Source organism: Ochlerotatus camptorhynchus, unplaced genomic scaffold (genome assembly GCF_037179485.1).
Source record: "Ochlerotatus camptorhynchus isolate MF236.1 unplaced genomic scaffold, CSIRO-AGI_Acam_v1.1 ptg000260l, whole genome shotgun sequence".
Lineage (NCBI taxonomy): Eukaryota > Metazoa > Arthropoda > Insecta > Diptera > Culicidae > Ochlerotatus > Ochlerotatus camptorhynchus.
Window position 1 is genome coordinate 48,315 of NW_027040750.1, and position 16,749 is coordinate 65,063.

The following is a 16,749-nucleotide window of genomic DNA, read 5'->3' on the forward strand; positions in this document are numbered from 1 at the left end:
GAATTATCCATCAAAGGATATGATCGATGCAAGGAAGGACCACCTAGAAGCTAGTTGCTTCAAAAGAGTTTTCACCATTGGCAGCACTAAATTAATAATGCTCCTCGTTGAGTCAGAGATATTGAATATACTGAAGAAGCTATCCACAATACAAGAAAACGTGAACATGGGGGCATGTTTTTGCTGATTATTCAGCTGCTTTTCTGGCCGAAAAACTGGGACATCTGGGGTTTTAGATGATCCTGGAAGTGACGGAAAGTTCTTGTCATAATTACAAGGTTGAAAACCCGGTGGAATGGGCTTCGGTGCATTTCCGTTACCTCTTGATTTTTCCAAGGTGGAAGGGTGGTCCGTACGAGTGGCCTTACGAGGCTTTTCGGTGGTGTGTTTTTTTGCTCGTTTTCTCGTATTGCCTTTAAAGACAAACGGACTACCCTCACCGACCTCTGAGTCAGAGTCTAGATCATCAACTGGCAAAATGGAGAACGTGTTACTGCTTTTTGGTGTGGTCTGAGAAGATGAAGCGGTATTCTTCAAGAGTTCTGCTAGTGTTCTCTTGGAGCGAGCTTGCAGAGACCGCTTAAGTTGTTCTCCCTGCAGTTTATACCTCGGGCAGTCAGTCAGGGTATGCAGGCTTTCCTTGCAGTACACGCATTTTGGAGGAGCACCGCAAGGGCCCTCTTGATATTGCTCGCCACACTGATCGCAGCGTGGTTTGTTCGAGCAGTAGTCCGATGTATGACCAAGTTGTTTACGTTTCGAGCAGTTCATTACCCGAGGTACAATCAGACGTAAAGGGTGATACGGTCAAAATTTGGTCAAGGGAAAACGCGTGTAAATCGGTGAAATCGTTTATTTAAAAAATCAAATTAAATTTCTTTTTCAAGTTCAATTAGTATAAAATTCAGAAAAAATATTCAGTTAGGCTTCCGCTTTTCCAAATCCGAATTGCCGGGCTTTACGCTTGACCCCTGCCATCAGATTTTGTACAGCCACCTTGTCCACCTTCTTCGCCGCAGAAAGCCAGTTTGCCTAGAACTACTGCTCGCCCTTAGCAGTTTTTTTGGTCTTCTTTAGGTTCCGCTTGACAATAGCCCAGTATTTCTCAATTGGGCGGAGCTCTGGCGTGTTGGGAGGGTTCTTGTCCTTGGGAACCACCTGCACGTTGTTGGCGGCGTACCACTCCATGGCCTTTTTACCGTAATGGCAAGATGCCAAATCCGGCCAAAACAGTACGGAACAACCGTGTTTCTTCAGGAAAGGCAGCAGACGTTTATTCAAACACTCTTTCAACTAAAATTTCTTGGTTGACAGTCCCGGAAGCTATGAAAATGCTGCTTTTCAAGCCACAGGTACAGATGGCTTGCCAAACCAGATATTTCTTTGCGAACTTTGACAGTTTCATGTGCTTGAAAACATGTGCTACCTTTCCCCTTCCTTTTGCTGTATAAAACTCCTGTCCCCGAAGCTGCTTGTAGTTGGCTTTGACGTAGGTTTCGTCGTCCATTACCACGCAGTCAAACTTCGTCAGCATCGTCGTGTACAGCCTCCGGGATCGCGCTTTGGCCGTCGTATTTTGTTTATCATCGCGATTTGGAGTCACTACCTTCTTGTAAGTCGATAGTCCGGCTCGTTTTTTGGCTCGATGCACGGTTGTAGACGATACACCCAGCTTATTTGCGGCATCTCGGAGAGAGAGGTTAGGGTTTCGCTTGAAACTACCGGCAACTCTCTTTGTCGTCTCAGCGGCTTCCGGTTTTCGATTTCCCCCCGATCCAGACTTCCTGGCTGTCGACAAACGTTCCCCAAACACTTTAATTACATTTGTAACGGTTGATTTGGCATCTTTTAGCGATTTTGCCAACTTTGCGTGCGAGTAGCTCGGATTTTCGCGATGCGCGAGCAAAATTTTGATACGCTGCTCTTCTTGCTTGGACGGCATTTTGACAACTGAAGAGTGAATTCCAAAATCAAAATAGGAGTAACATTCTACACACACACACCTTCAAAATGAGGGGTGTTTCTGGTTTTTTAAATGCAAAATTGAAAGAAATACGTCAAGTTGATATTGACCAAATTTTGACCGTATCACCCTTTACAGGCAGCCGAACCTTGCCAATAGCGACGCTGAACCCGAAAAGGTCACACGAAACGAGTTTGACAAGGAATAAGTTTTTTTGGAGCCTACTACGGATACTGACTGCATTTGAAGGCAGTCCAATATCTTCACCTTCGGCAGAGCACAATTTTTAAAGATTGAAAGAAGGAATCGGGACCCATGTCCCATGGACCCACTAGTCAAACTCGCTTCGGTGACCACTCCTTCAATTTCTACCTCACTACTGGGTATGTAGACTCGATATTCCAATGAAAAAAGCTCGCACGCAACAATTTGGTAAGCCTGCTTCCGGTCATCAACGGTAACGCGCAGTTTTATTGGTGTTAGCTTGAAAATATCGGTAACGGCCGAAAAATGTGTTGTTAGATCCTTAGAGATCCTCGGAATGTTCAAAGGTTTTTCTTTGGCCGGAAAAAAACAACCCATGGGCCTTTCGAGGCTTCTGGGTAAGCCTTTAGGCGGGGGAGCGCAGAGGTTTTCGGGGGCAATGGTGTGGGGGTGCAGGTGGACGAGGAGGAGATGGTGGGGGAGAGGGTTGTGGGCGATACCTTTTCTTGGGATTTGCTCCAGTATTTTTGCTGGATAGCGAGTCAACTGGAACGTCAAGGGTTTCCATTTCCACAATTTCCTCGAGACTTTCGTGTGAGGTGGAATTAAGAGATGGAAAGCGACCATCCCCCGCCTTTATCATTTTCATCCATTGCGGTTAAATATCGCCGCAATGGTGTTTTTGGTAAATATTTTACAAATAATTACAGTAATTTCAAATAATGTCAAAAATAGAAAAAAAAACAAAATCCAAAAAAAAACGAGGGAAAATAGATATAGTTTTACTCTACTAAAGAGTAATACAAAAGAAAGAAGAAGAAAAAATCAAGAAAAAAAAATAGAAAAAAATATATATATACTAAAAAAAAATTGGATCACCCTAACTATACTCTACTTAAAAATAGTGCGAGAAAAAAAAATCAAGAAAAAAAAATTATAGATATATACTATTTACAAGATTTTGGATCACCCTAATTATGACCCAACCTAATCTAATGCTGGACCATGCGGGGATATGCGATACTGGTGAAAACAAAGCGACACGGTATACCTATTGCACTGAGGCGGCAGATGACTGGTGCGATGCTATTGTTTGCCCCAACGGCTGTTGGGTCGATAACCTTGCAGCTGGTATGCCTCGGTCGCCTCGGTAGGCAATTTAACGTGCTTTCGTTGTTGCTATCAATGGGCCGATAGTGGTGATGATTTTACAGATGTTGATGTTAAAGCTGGACCGTAATCAAAGCGCTCGGCGTATGATTAACGGCTTCCTCACTCGCGCACTAGTTGTCTTAACACTATGCCAAATAACTTTGACGAGAAAAAACCCTCGCGTGGGGAAAACCTCAAAAACTCAAATACTAGTGTTGTACAACGGGACCGATGCGACTTGACCGGCTCAGCGTGCGAGACGGAATGACTTTCTTGATATCATTAATGAAATAATCAACCTGCCCAATCGATTGCCTGAATACGTCATAAACAACCATTTGAGCAGGCAACGAGCAACTTTTTTGCTTATGTCTGGGAATCAACCAGAATTCCACGATTTAGCAGGAATATTTGGTTGCTAAGATGCAAAGTTCATTCTCGACATGCTGTATTACGAAAATACTATAGTTACATTATTGTTGGTCGAGACCAGGTGGGTAGAGAGGCAATAGGTTATTATTATTGCTCATGCATTTCTGGCAAAAGAACCCTAGGATGTTGTGCACATATTATGACTGTATTATGGTTTTAAGATACGCAAGATTCCAGCATAAGATTAATCATTCTGCTCAATTTTTAGATAAAGTAATTGTTGAATAAGCAATATAACAAAAATCTACCCGAGGGCTAAAAATAACGCTAATAAAGCTTTAAAAAAATGTAAAAAAAAAAAGATGTTCATCAGTTTACTAACTCCAGGTGTTAAAAGAGGTTGTCTTTATTTTTTCATATTATTTTAAAACTTTGATTTATTCATATTAATTTTTAGATTGTTGCACTGGCATGTGAGACATCATTATTTTTTTCCAATATGTGTACACTGGAGTCGCTTTTTACGCGGGTGATACGTCTCGCGTAAATTCCGTAATCAGCGTTAAAAAAAACCGCGTAAATTCCGAAATCCGCGTAAAAAAACCGCGTAAAAAAACCGTGTAAAAAAACCGCGTAAAAAGCGACTCTAGTGTATAACGATAAACCGCGTGGATTCTGAAATCTGCGTAAAAAAAACCAAAATCCGCGTAAAAAACCGCGTAAAAAAACCGTGTAAAAAAACCGCGTAAAAGCGACTCCAGTGTATATGAAAAAAAAAAAACTAAAACACCTCAAATTCGTTTAGAATATACGGGATAACTTTTTTCTCCCACGATAAAAAAGGTTTGATCCCATACCAATTTTTTCTTGTCTTAATGAGACCTTTCAAATGAGATATATGTGATTTGTGTACATCACAGGACCAGATTTTTCCAATCTCCTTTAAGCTCAGTCGGACATAATTTAGGGGTGCCGTAATGGGGTTTAATGTTTGAACTATTTCATCTGAAAAAATATCCCAAATTCGGAAATCGAAAACCTTTTTTATGCCAATCTAGATAAACACTTCAAAAGGTCCTATCTGCATTGATCAATTCTCTTCATCGACTTTCTCTATCGTTGATAACTCAGCTGCAAAACCTTTCCCTGTTTCATTTGACGTTTTGAACGTTAGATAAGAACCTCCTGTATGTTTACATCTGCACGAATTTCAGTTGCTCCTGAAATCTCATGCTGGTAGACGCTGATTCCCTGTTTACATTATGCTGGTGAGCTGTTTTGCTAGCGCTAGTAAAATAGTATAAGTGTAAACACCCCATTAGCCAACTATGTGGTAAAAATAGGACAAAATCTGCGTGCATAGCAGTGGTTATCAAAATAAAAAGTCGATGAAGAGAATCGATCAATGCAGATAGGACTATTTGAAATGTTCATCGATAAATGTCTTAAAAAGAAGAAGGGTCTGTGCTTAGGGGCACGAACCGAAGCTTGACGTAGGACCGCTACTGGATGGAATAAATGTGAAGAGCATTTAGTTCTTTTAATTGATCAATCATCTACCTATTATCTTAACTCTTTCCGTTTTTGAATTGTAGGCGTACCAAATTTGTAGTATTTTTTTTCATAGAGAAAGTTGATGAAGAGAATTAATCAAAATCACTTGCACCCCTGCTTCCAAGTTTGGTTACACGATTACAATTCTGGAGAGCATTTGTGTGGTCGTTGGGGGCCTGTGGTTCTGAATATGGACAAACAGGCACAGATAAATTCTATTCCAACTCTACTGTTATAAGCTTGATGGCCCTGAAAAGGGACGTTTTATTGTAGAGGCCATCCATGGTCACTTACGCTTGACGTGTTTAGTGTAGGTGACAGCATCACGTACCTTATTTTCCAGGAACACCTTCAGCACACCTCGTAGATCAGACCGGAGATACGTTTGACACCACCACGGCGAGCCAGACGACGGATGGCGGTTATCTCGAAGAACTTTGCGATGCCGCTTGGCGCCTCTTTAACCAAGACCTTTTCCTCCTTTGACACGACCAGTCAATTGTTGCTTGTTGGGTGTGAAGGAGTGAACTAGCCACCGCCTTCCTACTGCTGCTATTGCTGACCACCACGCCGTCCGAAGCGAAAATGAGTTGATGCTAGACAACAGCGCTGTTTTATATCTTTTCAGGTTAAATCAGAATGATGTGCAATCAAGTGGTATAAAAGCTACAAAGACTCCTCCCATTATGAGTAGTTTGCTATCAAGTAGCGACACTGGCTCTTTTCCTTTTGCGTAGTTTGCCAATGGCAACACCTTGAAAGATAGCGGTGCCGGTGGTGTAGTGGTTAGCGTGATTACCTCTCACCAAAGCAGGCATGGGTTCAATCTCAGTCGGCGCCACCGGCATGTTCTAAGGCATAACATCTCTAATCACGCCTTCCTTCGGGAAGTAAAGCCGTTGGTCCCCGGTTGAGTTGATGGGTCGATATTTAGGGTCCAGGTGTTGAAGCTGCCTCCCTGGCGTCGGTAGCATTGGTGCTAAGCACGGAAAACAAATCTCGCGTCACTTTTCAATAAGTTCTATCTACATTGATCGATTCTCTTCATCGACTCTCTCTCTCTCTCTCGTAAATAACTTGGCTTCAAAAGTGTTTCCTGCCGTCTTTGTCGAATTAGAAGCTAGTTTGTTGCTTCTTCCATCGAAAATATCCGGCGGCGAGTCAAAGAGAAAGTTGATGAAGAGAATCTATCAAAATCATTTGTTTCCCTGCTTCCAAGTTTGGTTACATGGGCATTTTGTGTGGTCGTTGCGGGCGTGTGGTTCTGAATATGGACAAATAGGCAGATTAATTATATTCTAACTCTTTACTGTAATAAGCTTGGTGGCCCTGAAAAGGGCCGTTTTTTTGCCAAAGTTGGTGATGATTTAACCTCCAAAACCTTACAGAGTGTGTCTCTGTCGCTTCAAAATATAGATGACATCCATGGCCACTTACGTTTGGCGTGTTTAGTGTAGGTGACACATCACGGACCTCATTTTCCAGGAACACCTTCAGCACACCTCGTAGACCGGAGATACGTTTGACACCGCCACGGTGAGCCAGACGACGGATGGTGGTTGTCTCGCAGAACTTTGCGATGACGCGTGACCTTTTCCTCCTTTGACACGACCAGTCAATTGTTGCTTGTTGGGTGTGAAGGAGTGGACTAGCCACCACCTTCCTACTGCTGCTATTGCTGTTCACCACGCCGTCCGAAGTGAAAATGACCTAATGCCATACAGCAGCGCTCTTTTATATCTTTTTAGGTTAAGGTTCAATTAACTTTGATGCATGTTTTAAAACTTCAAAGCAGTTTTTTCGACGCATTATTTTAGATTGCAAAAAGCTCGCGTCATTTTGTGTAAAATATCAAAAGGAATCGAATAGTGCGAGCTTTTTGCAATCTGAAATAATGCGTCGGAAAAAACTGCTTTTGAAATTTTCCAAAAAGCATCAAAGTAAATTGAACCTTAAAACAGAATGATGTGCAACCAAGTGGTACTCGATTATGAGGGCTGGATTTGGGAAGAACGATTATTTCATGAAAACAGTGATAAAATTATCACTTTTTATGTGTACATTGGAGAATGCTTGACATTACCACTTTTTCAATAGCTTCACGTTAAAAATCATCAGTCGGAAGCAATGCTATGCGTAGAAAGATCTCTGATCGATTGGTGATAAAATTATTGAAATAGGTCCAGGAGCAGCTGAGTTATTAATATTTAATCTTTCATAATTTTGTTTCATGTTCCATTTTTGGTTTTCATCCCTGGGCTTTGGCAAAACCTTGAGGTAGTTTAATTAGGCTACCAGGTCCCAGGGCTGATCTGGATCTTTACCACATTGGAAAGATGCACACTAGTGTTGCCAGATCAGTGTTGATACTTACCAAAAGTGCATTTGAACCCGCTTATAAAAGCATATCAACAGACTAATCATCATCGTACATTGTTTATTGCTCTGTACTAATAATAAATGATTAAGTACAGCGTTTGATATTTTAGTAGGAATGCTGAATTTAGTCGCAGTAGAAATCAATCCTTTATTGAATTAGATTTATTTCTATGGATATGCACGTTTGGAAAGTATCATCACAAAGATTCTGCACTCGGTCTACAGCTTATGGGCGGGAAGCGTTGTTTTTTTTTTTTTTTTATCTATTTATAGAGTCAATTCTTAGAAATACGAAGCGAAAGACAAATCAAGCATTAAGCACAAGACCTTCAAGAAAACTAACAACACGAAGTCTTGAAATGGCAATGTTTTATTCAAAATGTCAAATATTTCAAGAATATCGGGTGAGACCAATCGGACTGAGCGCTCTTTCGGTCATCTGGAAGGGTTGTGCACGAGGAGCGATTTAAATCCCCCCAGTTTTGAAGACATTCCGGAGCGAGGATCCATTATCCAGAAACACAATACAACAAGAGAAGGAAGTAGTATTGAAGGTAAACAAGGAGTACATGGGAACGTCGAAAACTGTAAGTATACTCCGATCTATTCTAGTACTCTTGTATAAAACCTATTGTAAACCGGCTAGATAGTAGTCGTCGTCACCGGGAAGCATAGTCATGTGAAGATTGCCAGATCCGTGACCACTCATGATAAGGCACACAAGGCTCTCAACATTAAATACATTGCACGGGTTGGGTCGCACAGAGGGTTGATTAGATGTATCCTTTGAAACACCCGCATAAACGATAACCATAAGGAGTGCCTAACAACCTATTCGGGTTATCATCCCAACAATATGTGGTACGGTGGCACGATTTGTGGTATCGTTCATGTATGGTGCTCCCCACCCTTTATTAGGGTCGCTGACGCTCATTGCACGCTCTTTCGTTCTCCGGCTGATTGAATGGATGACGGAGTTTGACGTCACACTCCTTCAGACGTTTAGGCGGTGGGAGGGCGAGAGTGATGGTTGTTCAGTACACGGAGACAATTTTACAAATGTATTTCTAATAGGTAAATCACAGTTTAAAACTCACTAATAATCTCTTTCAATCTCTTTTAATTTCTTTTTCATTGACGGTGTGATGTAATCAATGCGCTCTGTGACGAGAGCGCAAACCAAACGAGGCCATTTTTCAACGATACGATAATAACTTATGCGCTTTTCACACAAAACCTACCCAACCCTTTCCTTTCTACAATCCCTGAGCAGCTGGTTTACCATAAGTATACCTCGCAGAACTTTTTTAACCCCCATGGGTAAAGATGCTGTGTTGCTCACTCCTCTCCCCTTCCCTGGTGTATTATGGATGGTGTGAATATTCACATCGGTGACATGGCCCCTGACCCCCTTGTACATCATAAAATGAAAATGAAAATGAAATGTTCCATTTTCGGTTTTCACAAAGTGTACCCTCAGTATAGAAATGAAAGACGTAGTCAAAAGGCATGAAACGTCCAGAGATTTAAATGATGATGATGGTCCCACCTTTTACCCCTACAAAGGTTTGAGCTGGACGATTTATCTTTAAGATAATTGAATATGACATTTTAACCAGGTTGGCAAACAAAATCGAACTGGTTTCAGTTACAGATATAGATTCCCTCTAAAGTTTACAGTTGCTTCACAGCGATATAAATGTGGAAAAGCTCAGGCGTCCACCTCTTAGTTCGCCTTTTTGTCCACCTAAAATATTCATAAGTATTACAAGCAATCAAGAGTTAATGAACAATCAACAAAGCATCCTATTACACTAGTAACCCCGCAATCTGATGCTATCATAATTTTCAGCAATGTCAGGAATGCTCACGAACCCCCAACATTTGCCAGAAAACTTACTACTAACTCAAAGTATCTTCCAAATAAGCTTCAAAATTGCATTTTTTTTTATCAAATGTTAAATTCAGTCCTCTATATCCGTAATACGCGCGCGAGGCTCAAACCTTTGTAGACTACTTTTTTTTTAATTAATCTACTATAAAATCATATATTAAAAATCCATCATCACCCTCGTGGCGAACAGAAATAGTTTTTGCAGTGCTACAATAATTATTAAAAAGTCCTTATGACAGCTATCCATATAAAATAATCCGTTAGAGATAACTTCGTCAAGATACATAATTTGTCAATTCATAAAAAAATCACTGGATAACTGTTCAAAAGACAGTTTTAACGTGTGAAATGCAGTGTCTTTAAATTCTGTAAGTGTTGCTAAACGTTTGATATGTCTAGGCATCGAATTGAAAACATTTATTCCTTTATAGTATAATGAATTTTGTGAAGCACAAGTCAAGAAATGTGGTGTTCTTATTTCAACCGCGTTTCTAGTATTATATCTATGAAAGTCACTTCCTCTTTCAATTCGATCACACAAATATCGAGGCAGCAAACCGTTAACTACTTTAAAAATGAACACCATAGTCAAATATACAATTCTTTGCTTCACCGACAACCATTGTAAGGCGTCTAACATCAAAGTTGAGGAAGTGAATCTATTACATCTCAAAATCAAACGCATTATTTTATTCTGCAAGCGCTGTAATCTCGATATTTGTGTTGCATTGGCCAGAAATAAAATGGAAGGGCAAAAGTCAAGATGAGGAGAGATGATTGATTTGTATAGCTGTATTTTACTGGCAATAGTTAAATCGTTTTTCAGTCGACATAGAATTCCATACTTCTTGGCAATTTTCTTGATGACATTGTCAATGTGAGAGTTGAACTTAAGTGTGTCATCAATAATCACGCCAAGATATTCAATCTCCCGAACGCGATCAATAGTCTCATCATCAATTACAACAGAGACGTTCTTATTTACTCGATTCCGCGAAATTACCATAAATTTAGTTTTACTTGTATTCAATTTTAACTGCTTATACTTCAACCATCTACTTAGAGAACGCAAATCTTCATTCAAGTGTAAAACGGCATCATCTAAATCCTTAGCTGCAATGAATAACACAGTATCATCTGCAAAAATATTAATGTCGCAAAATCGTAAAACACGTCGCAAGTCATTAATATACATAATAAATAACAGATGTTAACACTAAAAAAACTCTTTTGTCAAAAATTTACTTTATGGGATTTTGTGAAATTCCGATCAAAAACCATGTTCCAAAAAGTTGATTTTCGTCCACAATTTGAGCTAACACTAGATTTAGACGTTTCATGCATTTTAAAATCATTTGGCCAAAAAAAAAATTATTTCTGAATTTTTCAGGAAGTTATTCTCGACAAAACATTTTTAGATTTTGTGCTGAATGTTATATAGGTATTTTCTTCGTAGCTATCCATAATCATAAAGAGGCTGAATTTATAAAAAAATGTTTGCTCTGATCACAGTAAAACTTGTTTTGCCGAGATTTGCACAGCCGAGCTCGGTAGAAAAAGCTTTGTGTGTGGATAACCTACAATTATAAGAAAGTTTAAAGTTCAGAAATTAACAATATACTTACTAACTATATAGCTGCTGGTAGCATTCGCAATTCAAACAGTTCTTTAGCTGTTCGGTAGCTGTAACATTTTTAGCGACAGAATTGTATATTTTGAGCAGTAAACATTTCACTGGCAGCGCAACAATCCCCCTTCCAAACATGCGCCATGTTTAAGTTTGGGAAAAGTTTCAATTAGAACCATTTAACCAGAATCTGGGTAGATTCTACACATCAGAACAAAACTAGTTTATCCAGATTTTGACAACTCCTTACTGGCTACACGACTGGGTGCCATCTACCCAGTTACTGGATATATTCAAAATAGCGTGTACATTTTTTCGACAATCATTAATGGTGGTAAGCTCCAACCGGTATTATCCTCGGATTAAATCCCGATCAAGAATGTCCGGCTGCGTTGATGTCGACATCAGAGTGAATCAACGCGACTTTAAGCAAATATTTTGCAGATCATCCAAACAGGGACGGTATTAAAAGTTAATCCGAGTTTGAGCTTACCGCCATTACAGGCTACACGCTATTTCAAAATTACCTACATTTGGGTAGAATCCACCCAGATCGGTCAAAACTGAACCTACCCTAAATGGGTAAACTGTGTTGGGAGTGACAAGTTGACAAATTAACAACATCGACATGAATCCGATCAACGTTGTTCATTTGTCAACTTGTCACTTGGAGGCGAACCAGCCTAAGGCTGAAAGCCTCCTAAATAAAGCTAAATAATAATAATAATAACTTGTCACTCCCAACACAGTTTACCCATTTTTGGGTATCGAAAACAAGACTTGTGACTTTATCCTTTCAACCCGCCTCATATATGACCACAAGTGTCGCACAGTGAGATCGAACGAAGACTCCGGCAGCAGCACACCCCAACAGTCCATGATCGAATCCCAAATCAGACCAATTAAAAAGATATGTGAAAGCTCTGCCCTCTGGCAGTTTTGTTTATATATTTGTCGATTCATTTAGGTAAAGTATAATATTGTAGAATATTGAACTATGATTAGCTATATATCATAACAATTAAGGCTGGTAAGTTACTGCAGTAACTGGAGCACTTAGGTTAAAATGAAATGTGTATTTATTTTGAATTTGGAACAAATAAAGAGTTAAAAAAAATAAAAAAATTGAACTATGATTTGATGTGCAAAGTTATTGATATTACCAAATGAGGCACATATAATTCAAGTGTGTCACAATTCAAATCCATAGTGTTCAGGCATGATTCATAGCATAAGATTCACATATGGAAATGGATGTGTTTCACAATAAGCGCAAAATTAAGTGTGAGACGCATGATGATGACGTGTGGAATTTTTTTAGTGTAATTATGCATGACAATTTGTCAATACTCACCGAGAAAACATAAATGTTTGTTTTTATGTGTTCCACACATAGATTTTTGCAATTATATTCATGGCATATGGCAGACCAACGAATCAAAAATACCTCCAAATGACAAAATGACAAGCGATCAACGAGTCGAATGATAATGCTATGTCAGAAATGGAAAGCAATAATGATATAATCTTCTTCCTTCTTTTTCATGACAAACTATTTCTGCAACACAGCTCGCTCGGGCAAATTGCTGCCAAGCTGGTTCACGAAGATGATACACGTGTGTTAATGGGAATTTGTTTGTTATGTATTTTCTCGATTCCGATCAAGCTATGTCCTCAACCATGTATATTGCAACAAGCAATAGGGGAAACAGCCCTATTGTTGCGGTACGTTAACAGCGTTAGAAGCCTGTTGTTGTGTATGGAGGTCTCCATACACAACAATAGACTTCTAACGCTGCGTACAGTGAGCGCTAGATTATGCGATGTTGCCGAAAAAACCGGCTATGCAAAAGTGCAAAACTTTGTTGGAACCATGTTGGGATTAAAGCCCGCTGAAGTGCTGAGAATACAGTGTAGCAGAAGTCTCGGGTGTGCCTTCGTGAAGGTCGTTGACCTGGAGCTGGCAGTGTGCGAAGAACACGACGGAAAACACGAAGTGCAAGTGGGTTACGGGAAGACGGTTCCCCTGCGAATAACCATGGAAGACGGGGCAGTGGAGGTGAAGCTGTACGATCTGTCTGAGGACGTATCGGACGAAGCCATCATTAAATTCCTGTCCGCGTACGGTGACGTCATCTCAGTTCGCGAACACATGTTCGGAGGTGATTTGTACTTTCCGGGCATTTCCACTGGTGTTCGGATTGCCAAGATGATCGTGAAACACAACATCGAGTCGTGGGTCACTATCGACGGGGAATCGACGTTGCTATCCTATTTTGGTCAACGTCAAACTTGCCGACACTGCCGGGATTTCAGCCACATCGGCGCCACCTGCGTGCAGAAGAAAAAGCTGCTAGTGCAGAAGTCGTATTTTGATGCGACAAAGCAGCCTGCACCAACACCAACCAAACCAAATGCGAAGCCACGGAGCCAAAAGCCTGATGGTGGAAAGTCCGATGGCAACGAGACAGACGGCTCGGCAATGCCAGCACAAACTCTAGAGGACGCCCTAGAACCAGAAAGCGACGAGATGGTATCGATGACGAGCGGGATCTGGAAAACCAATCGTGAATCGAATCGCCAGCTACAACATCGCTACTATCAATATAAACACGATCACCAACGAAACAAAACTCAACGCCTTCCGAACTTTTATCAGAACGATGGAGCTTGACATCGTGTTTCTGCAAGAAGTAGAGAACGAGCAGCTCTCGATTCCTGGCTATAACGTTGTCGCAAATGTCGATCATTCGAGAAGGGGACTGCAATAGCGCTAAAAGAATACATTCGGTTTTCCCATGTAGAAAAGAGCTTGGATGGCAGGCTCGTTGCTCTGCGGGTTGATAACTCCACATTGGCAAACGTATATGCACCGTCCGGAACAGCAATGCGTGCCGAGCGAGAACGCTTTTTCAATAATACCGTCGCCTTTTATCTTCGGCACAACACCGAACATCTAATACTTGCCGGAGATTTTAACTGTGTGCTACGATCATGTGACTCGTCGGGCTTCAACAGCAGCCCCGCTCTCCAGGCCACGGTACAGCAGCTACAACTCAACGATGTTTGGGTTAAGTTGTACCCTCCTCCACATACGTAACGCACAACTCGGTCTCGAGGCTCGACCGCATATACGTCAGCAATGGTCTATGCACGTATCTCCGGAGTGCAGCCACGCATGTATGCTCTTTTACGAACCACAAAGCGCTTACCGCAAGAATATGCCTCCCTAGCCTCGGACGCGAACCTGGCCGCGGTTACTGGTCCCTTCGTCCCCATATTCTCACTGTAGAGAACATCGAAGAGTTCCAGATTAGATGGCAGTATGTAACCCAACAGCGACGGAACTTTCCAAACTGGATAACGTGATGGATATCATGCGCTAAACCGAAAATTCTTTCTTTTTTTCGGTGGAAATCTCGCGAGGTGTACAGGGAATTTCATGCTGAACACCAACGTTTGTATTCGCAGCTTCGGCAAGCATATGACAACTATTACCAAAATCCAACGATGTTGGCTACGATCAACCGTGTGAAAGCGCAGATGCTTATTCACCAGAGAATGTTTTCCCAGCACTTTATGCGTATCAACGATACATTCATCGCAGGGGAAAATATCAGCACGTTCCAGCTTGGCGAGAGGCGAAGGAAAAAAACCGTCATAACAGAGCTGGGTATCGAGAACGGCGAGACTCTTTAACAGCTCCGAAACAATTGAAAACCACCTGCTAAACTACTTCTGGGAGCTTTACACAGCGTCTGACGAGAGCGAGGAGGCACAATCTTCTTTCCACTGCGAACGAGTGATTCCAGAAAGCGACGAGCGAAACGAGGCGTGTATGGCTGAATTAACAACAGAAGAAATAATTTCATCTATTCGCACATCGGCTAAAAGGGTCGAATTGTACCAACGTACGTTCGATGTCATCCACCGAGAGTTAAATCTCGTTTTAAACGAAGCTATGACCACGGAGCTCCCCGCTGAGTTTGTCACCGGAGTGATCGTGCTTGTACGAAAGAGAGGAACTGTAAACACGGCACGAGGATACCGACCGATCAGCCTTCTAAACGCAGACTACAAAATCCTCAGCCGTATACTCAAATCTCGTTTGGAGATTGTGTTGAGGTCGTACCCGGTTTTGAGCGATGCGCAGAAGTGCTCTAACGAAGGGCACTCAATTTTTCAAGCAACTCTTTCTCTGAAGGATCGCATTGCAGAGCTGATAGCGAGGAAGCGGAGAGGGAAACTAATAAGCTACGATCTCGATCACGCTTTCGATCGAGTGTCCCACTCATTTCTCTATGGAACGATGCGGCAGTTGGGGATAAACCCAGCCTTCGTCGGTTTACTGGCTCGTATTGCCGGACAATCTCCGTCTCGCCTGCTGGTCAACGGGCATCTCTCGCAGAGCTTTACCATCGAACGTTCGGTTCGCCAGGGGAACCCTTTGTCTATGATACTGTTCGTCATCTACCTCCATCCGTTTCTGCAACAATTGGAGCGACTCGTCGGCCCCGATCTCGTGGTGGCTTACGCAGATGATGTGTCCGTTATAGTTACCAATACACGCGTGATTGAGCGCATCAATGACCTGTTCGGACGTTTTGAACGTGCCGCCGGCGCAAAGTTCAATAGATTGAAAACTGTTGCAATCAACGTCGGGCTCATTGATGGAGATCCACTGAATGTGCCATGGTTGCAAACAGTAGAAACGGTGAAGATTCTTGGCATTTATTTCACTAACTCAATCCGCGCAATGACTAAGATTAATTGGGATGCTCAAGTTACCAAATTTGCTCAACATTTGTGGCTGCACTCGATGAGGGGACTTAACCTTCAACAGAAGGTTATTTTCCTAAATACCTATATCACGGCAAGGATTTGGTACGTGGCATCAATCCTTCCACCATATTGTGTCCACACAGCGAAAATCATGGGTTCCTTCTTGTGGCGCAGCCAACCGGCGCGGGTTCCTATGGAACAATTGGCACGAGACAAAGCATCTGGCGGACTAAAGTTGCAGCTACCGGCACTCAAATGCAAAGCGCTTCAGGTAAACCGTCACTTACAGGATAGTGGCTCCCTTCCCTACTATCAGTCCCTTCTGAACCAAGCAATTCCTCCTCCCGCAGATCTTTCTTGCCTTAAAATATTTTTTTTCCTTTGGTTTGTTTTTTTCCGTCGATCTTGTTTACCGTGCTGAGCACCAATGCTACCGACGTGCCAGGAAGGCAGCTCCCACACCTGGACCCTACCTATCGACCCATCAACTCATGAACCGGGGACCAACGGCTTTACTTCCCATCCGAAGGAAGGCGTGATCAGAGATGTTATGCCTCAGAACATCCCGGCGGCGCCGACTGGTATTGAACCCAGGCCTGCTGGGGTGAGAGGTAATCACGCTTACCACTACACCACCGGCGCCGTTAGCCTTAAAATATTAGCTCAACATATTCCACTTCTCCCCTCACTTATCCGAGAACAACCCTCCACCGACCAAATTCATCGTGTTCTTCTGGAGCGGACAGATACACCACGGGTCGAGAGAAAATATCCTGGTTAAAACTGGAGACATATATGGACGAATATCGGGTCGAAACAACT

The 16,749-nt window shown here is 41.9% G+C and overlaps 1 protein-coding gene across 1 annotated transcript in view; it reads left to right on the forward strand.

The window, feature by feature from the left end:
- Positions 1 to 16,749, forward strand: part of Dok (docking protein homolog) — a 31,292-nt gene that overhangs the window by 12,042 nt on the left and 2,501 nt on the right. The gene's annotated exons all lie outside the window — the stretch shown is intronic.